The sequence below is a fragment of the Malus domestica genome, chromosome 04 (assembly GCF_042453785.1).
Source record: "Malus domestica chromosome 04, GDT2T_hap1".
Classification (NCBI taxonomy): domain Eukaryota; kingdom Viridiplantae; phylum Streptophyta; class Magnoliopsida; order Rosales; family Rosaceae; genus Malus; species Malus domestica.
Window position 1 is genome coordinate 372868 of NC_091664.1, and position 9125 is coordinate 381992.

Below are 9125 nucleotides of genomic sequence, written 5' to 3' on the forward strand. Positions count from 1 at the left end.
TCTTTTCTCTTGAATTCTCTCTCAAAAAACTAAACCACGGCCGCCAAGTTTCTTATCCCTAATCGTCGATCTCCTCAGGTTTGCACCAAGCCAGCGAAGGAATCAGGGGAACGGAGCTGAGACTGTCAGAGGTATAAATTCACATCCTTAATTTTTTTTTTATTAATTTCAACCGGATCTGAGAAATTCTAAGCCATGGATCTATGTATAGTGTGTGTTGAATCTCTGAGCATCTCTATTTTTTTTTTCATCAAACGGTCTCTATAGTTTCTGTGTATTTGTGCATCCATGTATGAACATGATCTCTGCAAGCTCATTATTGTCCTGGGAAACCACCTAAATTATCGATTCCTTACTTTCTATGTACAATGTTATCAAACTCTAATTTCAAATTTTCTGATTTTGGGGTGGAGGGAGTGCTAATATAGTAATTTTCAGGTATTTTGGTTCTTTGCTGGATTTTCTTTGGGTAACTTTGTGATTTGCAGTTGATTTTAGGAATTGATTTATGGGTTTGGTTTGAATGCACTGACATAAGTTATTGTTTTTGTTAATGCAGATGATAGAAATTGACCCCGAGTTCAAACTGAAACGATATGATTATTTTCGTTATGGTGAGAACTCAGAACCCTTTCTTAAACTTTCATGTTTTTGGAATTGAGAAATTGGGTTAATTTTATGATGATTCACCAAGAATTAGTCAATCATTTTAATGCATATGAGATAGGGTTTCTGCTTTGTAGGATCTGTTTTTGGTCTTTAGATATCGCTTGATTTGGTATTGTCAAATTGTATATGAATTTCCATGTTCACTTTGTCAGTATAAATTTCCAAGATTGTCATTCGATTCTAAAGACATACATTGAACGATACATATTCCAAGATTGTTGTTGGACAATCAAGCAAATCAAGATTATCATTTGTCAAGATTGTTTTTAGAAAGTAATTTCTCTGATCAAACAAATCAAGCAAAGTGAACATGGTATATGAATTTCCAAGATTGTCAGTATGAAACAATACATTAATGCTTGATTTGGTATGGTGTTTTCTTCACAATTTAAATGTAAGAAGCTTTTAATTTTTCTGGATTCAATTTTAAATAAGATTCTGTTATGGGTTGTTAATCAACCATTGAATTGGTTTTGGAGTTTTCGTTTGATCAGAGAGATAGTGTGTTTTTTTTTGTGAAAGTTTTAATCGGTGAGATTTTTAGTTAGGCTATGTTGTGGGTTTTGGCAAATTTCTAGCGTGTTTATGCATGTGGTTTTGATTATAGACTTGGAAGAAAATGGGATTGAGGGTGAGGGAAAAAGGGTGGAGAAAGCATGGAAAAGAGATTTGGGATTAGGGATAGGGAAACAGAGGAAAAGAATATGATAGAGGAATGGGTTCAGTTCATTTTCACTATTTTTTTAACTGATTTGGGATTTTATTTGGGTTTGAGGCCATCATTGGCGTTAAGACGTTTATTGTCGCACCGTGTGTGTATTTTGCTAACTTTTATTGGTAATTTTTATGTTCTTGCGATTTTGTGTGGTAGGGTTTCTAAATTTTATCCTTGATCGTTTGGTTTTCTTAATTTATGATTTTACTGGTTTTCATGTATTTATTGTGCAATCTCTTCTTTATTTTCTCTGCAGCACAATGCATTTATGAAATTTCTCATTTTGATGAGTGGGATCGCCAGTTTCCTCCACCTTTTATGTCGCTCACCGCTTCACTGCAAATAAGATTAAACCAGATCCCTTCCAAGTTTCAGCCACCGCTACCACCAGGACCTCAGCTATCTTTCCATTGTTCCTCAAAACTTTCATATTGGTACATAAGCTCAACTCTGATTCTATTTCAAACCCAAAGATTGATTATGTTTACTCTTTTTTCTCTGTTATTTAGTAAACTTTCCCAACCGTCACAAAATGATTTATAAGATTAGGAATTGATAGAACAATAGTTGTTAAACATTGTGGCATTTGAAAGTCCTTCTGTGATTAAGATGTGTATTTTTTTTAATTACAATTTAGGTGTGGAAAATTTGAATTTAATTTGTGCATGTTTCGTTTTTTTTTCTACCCAGCTAACAATCTGTTGCTTGGAGTTCATCCTTTTGATTGTACACTAGCTCTTGATGTCAGCTTAATTGAATGTAAATGAAATCCAAACTCTTATCTTATCATGTCACCTATCTCTTGGTTATTTGAATTCTCTAGAGATGCCTGTTTTGATTTGTGATTTTGTTGGATTTAGTCTGGTGAAATGTGTTTATCTGCATTGGTTCATTTTAGGGTGTGACTGTTCACGTCTGGGGTTGATGAAATTGTTTAGTTTGATGCTTTTTCTTTGTTTGTATTAATTGAGTTTACAATGTATTTTAAAGCCTGAATTATAGATTTGTTTTCCGTATTGAATGTCAAATTATCAGTGTATAGATACAAAAAATAATTTAGTGTATGTATTTTTATGTGTGTCGTCATGTTGTCGAGAGGTGAGTTTTTACAGGTTTGAACCCCTCATCTTCCTTCTGTTTCTTCTGTAACTTATGGAAACAGGCATCCTGCATCTTTTTTGCTGAACATTAGTGCTTGAAAGATTAGCTGTTGAAACAAGAACAACACACTTTTTTTGCTTTTTTGTTTAGCTGTTAAAACACGTGTCTGGCCTGTAGGACATATATTTTGCCGTCTTAACTTGAAGGGCAATATAAGTGTTAAATGCATGTTACTTCTGTTTCTCAAGGAAACAGAGCATTTTTTTGCAACTATACCTTTTGTAATCAGCTTGATTGAATGTATATAAAAGTCGAACTGCTTATCTTACCGACACCTTTTACTCATCTGTCCATTTTGTTCATTCTTGATTATGTTGAATATTTTTTTTTTAGGTTAAACTAGGAAGTGGTGCCCGCGCGTTGCTGCGGGATAAGAAAGTTTGTAGGTAATAACAATAACAAAAAATTATTAAAAATAGATTGAGCATAATTTGTAAGTTGTTTCGTTGTGGTTAATGTTATATTAATTTATACAAATAAATGTATTGAGAAATAAAGAGTAAGTGAAATTGAATACATACCAAGGATGAGAATTTGAATAACGTTTCAGAAAAGATAAGTTTGTTGCAATTTATTACAACAAAAATGGAAATTGGTGTCTTATGGAATAAAATATATTTAGTGATAGTGCTATATAAGAGTTAGAAAAGTATTGAAAATCATGCTATGATTAAATAGCAGTTTATTTGGCAATATTATAATTTTTAAAACAAAGTTAAATGACGGATCAGATTTATGCAAATTGGTAAACTTGGGTTTAATTATATGGAGTAAGAATCATCATTTCCGTCTTTTCTCTTCAGAGGAATTAACTATTACCAATTTATATAGATACTTTCTTCTTCTAACTTTTTGTCAATACATGGCTAATTATTTGTTTGTCTAGTGAAAGGTTTAAGGCTAACATTCAGAAGTATAAACAAACATCCTTCCACTAAAGATAAATCTTGTCCATATATTTGTAAATCTGTGAAGGAACATATTACATTAAAATATGTGGACATGGTATATCTCTAGTGCAAATGTCTACTTTTATACTTTTGGATATTCAATTTAACCTTTCAATATGCAAGCAGGTAATTTGTCATGTATTTAGATCATGTGAAAAAAAGATAGTTTATATATATATATTAGTAATAGCTAATTCCCCTGAAGAGAAAGCTTAGTAAAAATTGTAGTTAAACGTAAAACGTTAATAAAACAAAATTAATGAAGTATTAATTAATTTTACGTACCTTTGAATGTTTGCCTCTTCAATCTTTGAAAATGTATTTGCCCTTAATTAATTTTACATACCTTTGAATGTTTGCCTCTTCATTGTTTGAAAATGTATTTGTCAGCACTGTAAGCTCCTTGCTGAATTAGCAATTTTTTTTTCCTTCCTAAAATTGTAAAATAAAGTGTTAAAAAAACTTTTTGTGGCAGTTAATAGATAATATATAATAATTAGTTAACATGGATGGAAAAATGGTGTCATAAGTAGGAAGAAAGTATAAAAACCAAATTTGAATATAAGAAATAAAAAACAATTTGTAATTCATTATCATGCATGGTTATCTATTTTATGGTAAAACACAGTGAAGGAAAAAAAATTAAGAAAGTCAAAAAGTAGTAGTTGAATGAATGGTAATTTTGCTAAAATTTATGCCCATATGGTACAATTGGCGATTGTGGCAGTCGTGGATATTGATATTGATCTCAAACCTTAGAAATCATATATAATTCATTAAGAACCATATGTAATTATCAACAAACAACTAAAAGCTAACCATGCAACTAATTATCTCACAAATAATGATTGTATGCATACCTAAGACAAAACTGAACCAGATTTAAAGAATTGTACAGAGAGTTGTTTCATAGCTTTCATACGGTCATCAATTAAGTTTTGCAGAATTATGTCTCATAATTTTTAGCAATGAAAGAAACACATATAGCACTCATACTCTGAACTGAAAATATTCTTTAATGTCTTTAGTAATAATGTTCTTAAGGGAGAGAATGAAACTGGAATTTTATATTTTGGAGATTTTAGTGCACACATACATACCACATGTAGACGGAAAGTAGACTAAATTCAAATTGCAACTATATCGTCAATTGGCAATCCAAGATTTTACCATCTAAAAAAGTAGACTTTTACAAATTTATGTAGTTTATTGTTTTATGAACTAAAATCCTTGTCAAAAAATGTAATGACGGATGAGGAATTACAATTTCATACGAACATAAGTCTTGAAATGTTACATATATAAATTCTGAGTTCAAGGAACCCAAAAGCTAAATTCGTAGCTTTCAAAGAGATGCAAATTTTTGCTATACTATTAAAATCCATGACACATAATTTCTAAGCAACCAAAGAAGAAAAAAATCTAAAAGCTAAGATACTGTATGTACATTTCAACTACCTTAGGTTAAGCAATGACATAGGCCTGATGTTCCAATGATGCAAAACCTGTAAAATTGGGCAATTAGAAAATTAATTCTTTTGGTTATAAATATTCAATTAGATGCATTTTAAATAACATCGACCAGGTAAACTTAGTCAAGCTTAATGCTTCCCGTAATTCGTTCATAAGTAATTGATTTAAGGTCATCCCACTCTTCGCTAAGGAGCTAAGCTAGTTGTAAGAAGATGTGTAAGCCTAATGTATTTTGATAAAAAAAGTTAGAGCAAACATTATGATTATTGAGCTAGTATTGAATAATGGGTGCAAAACTGAAACTTTTGGATGGTCAACCTTGTTTGCAAATGAAATTAAGCATCCCGAAAAACCAAAACAAATCAATTTAACATAAAAGTTTGTATTACTCACCTCAAATCGGGCGGAGAACTCATAATGGAATTTTTACCTCGCAATTTTCTGCAACCTATTCCATCTCAGTATTTCTGAATAGGACATGCATTCTATAACATTAGTTAAAAAAAAATATCTATACTACACATATGCAGATCAATTCTAGATAAATTAAGATCAAATGAAGGTATGAAATATATCAATTTAGGGTTGGAAAATCACCTTGAAATTTCAGTCGACATAGATTGAGCAAGAGAGCCGAGAGACAGAGACATTGGGAAAGATGGAAGAGAGAGAAGTGATTTGAGAGATGAGAAAGTGAGAGATTTAGAGTTTCTGAGCTAGGTTAATTTTCTTGTAAATTTTGTAACACATCTTTAAAAACAATATTCAAAGTACAGTTTTTAACACTACTTTCTACATTTTCTATTAAAATTTTTAAACCTTCTCTTGATGTCACTCTTGATAATGCTACATATAATTGACCATGTGTAAAAACAGGTTCTGGAAGATATAAACCAACTTGTTTAAGAGATTGTCCTTGACTTTTATTGATTGTCATTGCATAACATGCTCTAATTGGGAATTGACGTCTTTTGAAGATGAAAGGCCACTTATTTTCTGTAGCTGTAAGAGTGATTCTTGGTATGAAAACTTTATGACCAATATTAGTGCCAGCAAGAATTTTAGCTTCAATAATTCTATCAAATAATTGAGTAACAACTAATCTAGTTCCATTACACAAACCTGAAGACTGATTTAATTTTCGTAGTAGCATAATAGGCATTCCTATTTTTAATACCAAATTATGTGCAGGTAAACCATTGAATTCAAGCTTGTTTAAAAATTCAGTCGGGTACATTATTTCAAGATTTTCAACATTTGCATTTGAAGAACATAAAGAATCATAACTCAAAAATGTTTGTTGTTGTCCAGGTAATAAATTAACTATATAATTATTCACATCTGTAACAGTTGTATTTCGAGGTGTTATAATAGCTCTTTCCCTTAAATAAGCAAAATTGTAAAAAAAAGTTTCAAAACTCGGGTATGTTGCAGAAAAAATTGAATGGACAGCATTTGTAGAACAATCAATTATCAAATCTTGTGGTATTTGAATCAAAGATGTATCCCTATCATTTGAATTATTCACATTGTTTGTATCATTAATTTGTCCATCACCAATTTGTAGAATCCAATTTGCAAACGAACTAATTTTATTTTTTTCTTCACTACTCAATCCATTTTTTGACAATCTCATATTTTCTTTCAAATGAAAAATTTTAAAATATGGCCATAAATAAGAACTATTCAATGAAGCATTTATTATATCCTCTTTAGTTCCTTCAGGAATAACAGGTAATATTTGTCGAAAATCACCACCCAATAAAAGAGTTTTTCCACCAAATGGGAGATTTTTATCGAAAGCTTGTGAATTTGATAAAATATCCGAAAGCGATTTATCCAATGCTTCAAAACAATATTTATGATTCATAGGTGCTTCATCCCATATAATTAAATCTGTTTTTTCAATTAATCCTGCAAGATGAGTTTTTTTCTTTATTGAACAAATTGAAGAATCAGTAATAATCAAAGGGATTTTAAATCTAGAATGGGCTGTTCTACCACCTGGTAATAATAATGATGCTATTCCTGATGATGCAACAGCTAGAACAATTTTACCTTCTGATCTAAGCTTACTTGTAATTGTATCCCATAAAAAAGTTTTTCCAGTGCCTCCATGACCATAAACAAAGAATAGACCTCCTTTTTTTGCATTTACAGCATTTATAACACAATCATAAACATGTTTTTGACCTTGGTTAAGTTGTGATTTCAAAAGTGCATGTTTTTTATAAAGTTCTTCACAATCATAATTTAATTCTTCTCTCAAAAGCCTATTTTGAATTTCTAACATTTTTTGTGCATCAGGCATGGGAAGATGATATTTTTTCAAAGAGGTAGATGCATTATTAAGAAGTAATTCTAATTCAAATAGCACTGAATTTTTTAATTCATGTTCTGGCACAATCATATTTGGAATTGCAAAAATTTTTCGCAATTTGTATAAAATATCATCATACATGTTTTGCCAATGACTATAAAAAAGATTTTGAGGATTTGCTACATCACAAAATAAAATTATTGTGACAAACAATTGTCTCAATTGAGTAGACGATGCAATATGTGCAGCACTTGATAAAGCCTCAATCCATTCTTTATCATCGCATAATAGTCCTAATGATTTGCATGCAGAATGGTAGGAAGAATGTACAACACCATTAACTGTTTTTAAATCCTCAAAACTAATGGCGCCTTTTTTTAAATTCAAAAGCATTCGTAAATAATATAATTCGCCAGATGCAGGATGTACATATGCTATTCTACCAATTGATGCTCTATATTTTCTTGGCTTCCAAGTTTTTTTCTTTAGATCATACAAAAATTTTGTGGGAATTTGTGCATAAGTTAGTGCACGCGCGTCAGGAAAAATTTTGTTCAATTCGAACCAACTCGTTAACATTGTGTTTTCAAAAGCTTTTTGATTAATAATTGACTGTAATGATTGATCAGCAGTAAAAACAATATTTTGTTCTAATGGTAAATGAACTGGTAATCGCTCTACAGAAGGCTCTCTATGATGTATGAAATATTGAAATAGTCTCCAAACAGCCTCATAAGGTGATATATATCTACAATTGAGGTATGCTAAAATCTCATCATTCAAATTTTGTTGAAGAACTAATCGTGCTCTATCTGAACCTTTATTTACATATTTGAATAAATATTTTATAAGCATTGATTGACAACATGATTCAACATTTATATGTGCATTATATTTTAGTAATAACTCTGCATTGTAAGGAACAACAAAACTATTATCAACTTTTATACCGTTTTTAATCACAAATTTTTCTTCATCTTCACGACGTTTATAAACAGCAAAACCATTTGTGTCAAAAATTGTTTCGCTTTTATATGGCTTAGGAAAGTTTTTAGAACATTTATTTTCTTGCATGCAAGGTGATTTTGGATTAATACAACCACATGGACCATGAATCATAAATTGATTAACGATTTCATAAAGTTGTGGATGCAAATTTTTATCAGGTAATTCAGCTGAAATAATTGAGTCTATATCTGATGCGGAAAAACATTTCACATTTGGTTTCAGCCATATTAACATATGAGAATGAGGTAAACCTCTTTTTTGAAACTCAACTGTGCAAACATCTGTTCATGGGAAAAAAATGAAAACAAAGAAAAGAATAAAAGTAAATTTTATAATAAATAAGAAAACTGAAAAGCTTGAAATAAGTGCTAGAATAAGTTTTAGTAACTTACTTGCTTGAATTTCTCCAAAAGGCTTCCCGGACTTGATGAAATCAATCATATGATCAAGCTTCATTTTGAAGATTCTAGAAATTATATCAGGCCTATCTTCAGGTTTGAATCTTGGCTTATTATCAAACTCTCTTGTGATTTCTGGCCATTTAACATTACATGTAAATGTTATAAACAAATCAGGATGTCCGTATTCTCTACAAATAGCCATAGCATCTTGATAATTATTTATCACATATCTAGGACTTCCAGTATATGAAGCAGGTAATACAATTTTTTGTCCCAAATTATTTGCATCAGTATCACCTTTTGAGAATGCATCATATATCCCTTTATAAACTTCACTTCTCAAATTTTTTTGATTTTGTCTAATATAATCTAATCTATCTTCTTCAAGTGTTGCAAAAGAATCAACCAAATATTGTTGAAAAAGTCTT

At 30.6% G+C, this 9125-nt stretch overlaps 1 long non-coding RNA gene across 1 annotated transcript; it reads right to left on the bottom strand.

The window, feature by feature from the left end:
* Nucleotides 1-3788: 3788 nt before the first annotated feature.
* Nucleotides 3789-8825, bottom strand: LOC108171314 (uncharacterized). Its single transcript, XR_011579862.1, has 4 exons — nucleotides 8689-8825; nucleotides 5362-5435; nucleotides 4954-5000; nucleotides 3789-3927 (listed from the first exon to the last, which is right to left on the bottom strand). It is a non-coding gene; the product is annotated as an uncharacterized lncRNA (long non-coding RNA).
* Nucleotides 8826-9125: the final 300 nt, after the last annotated feature.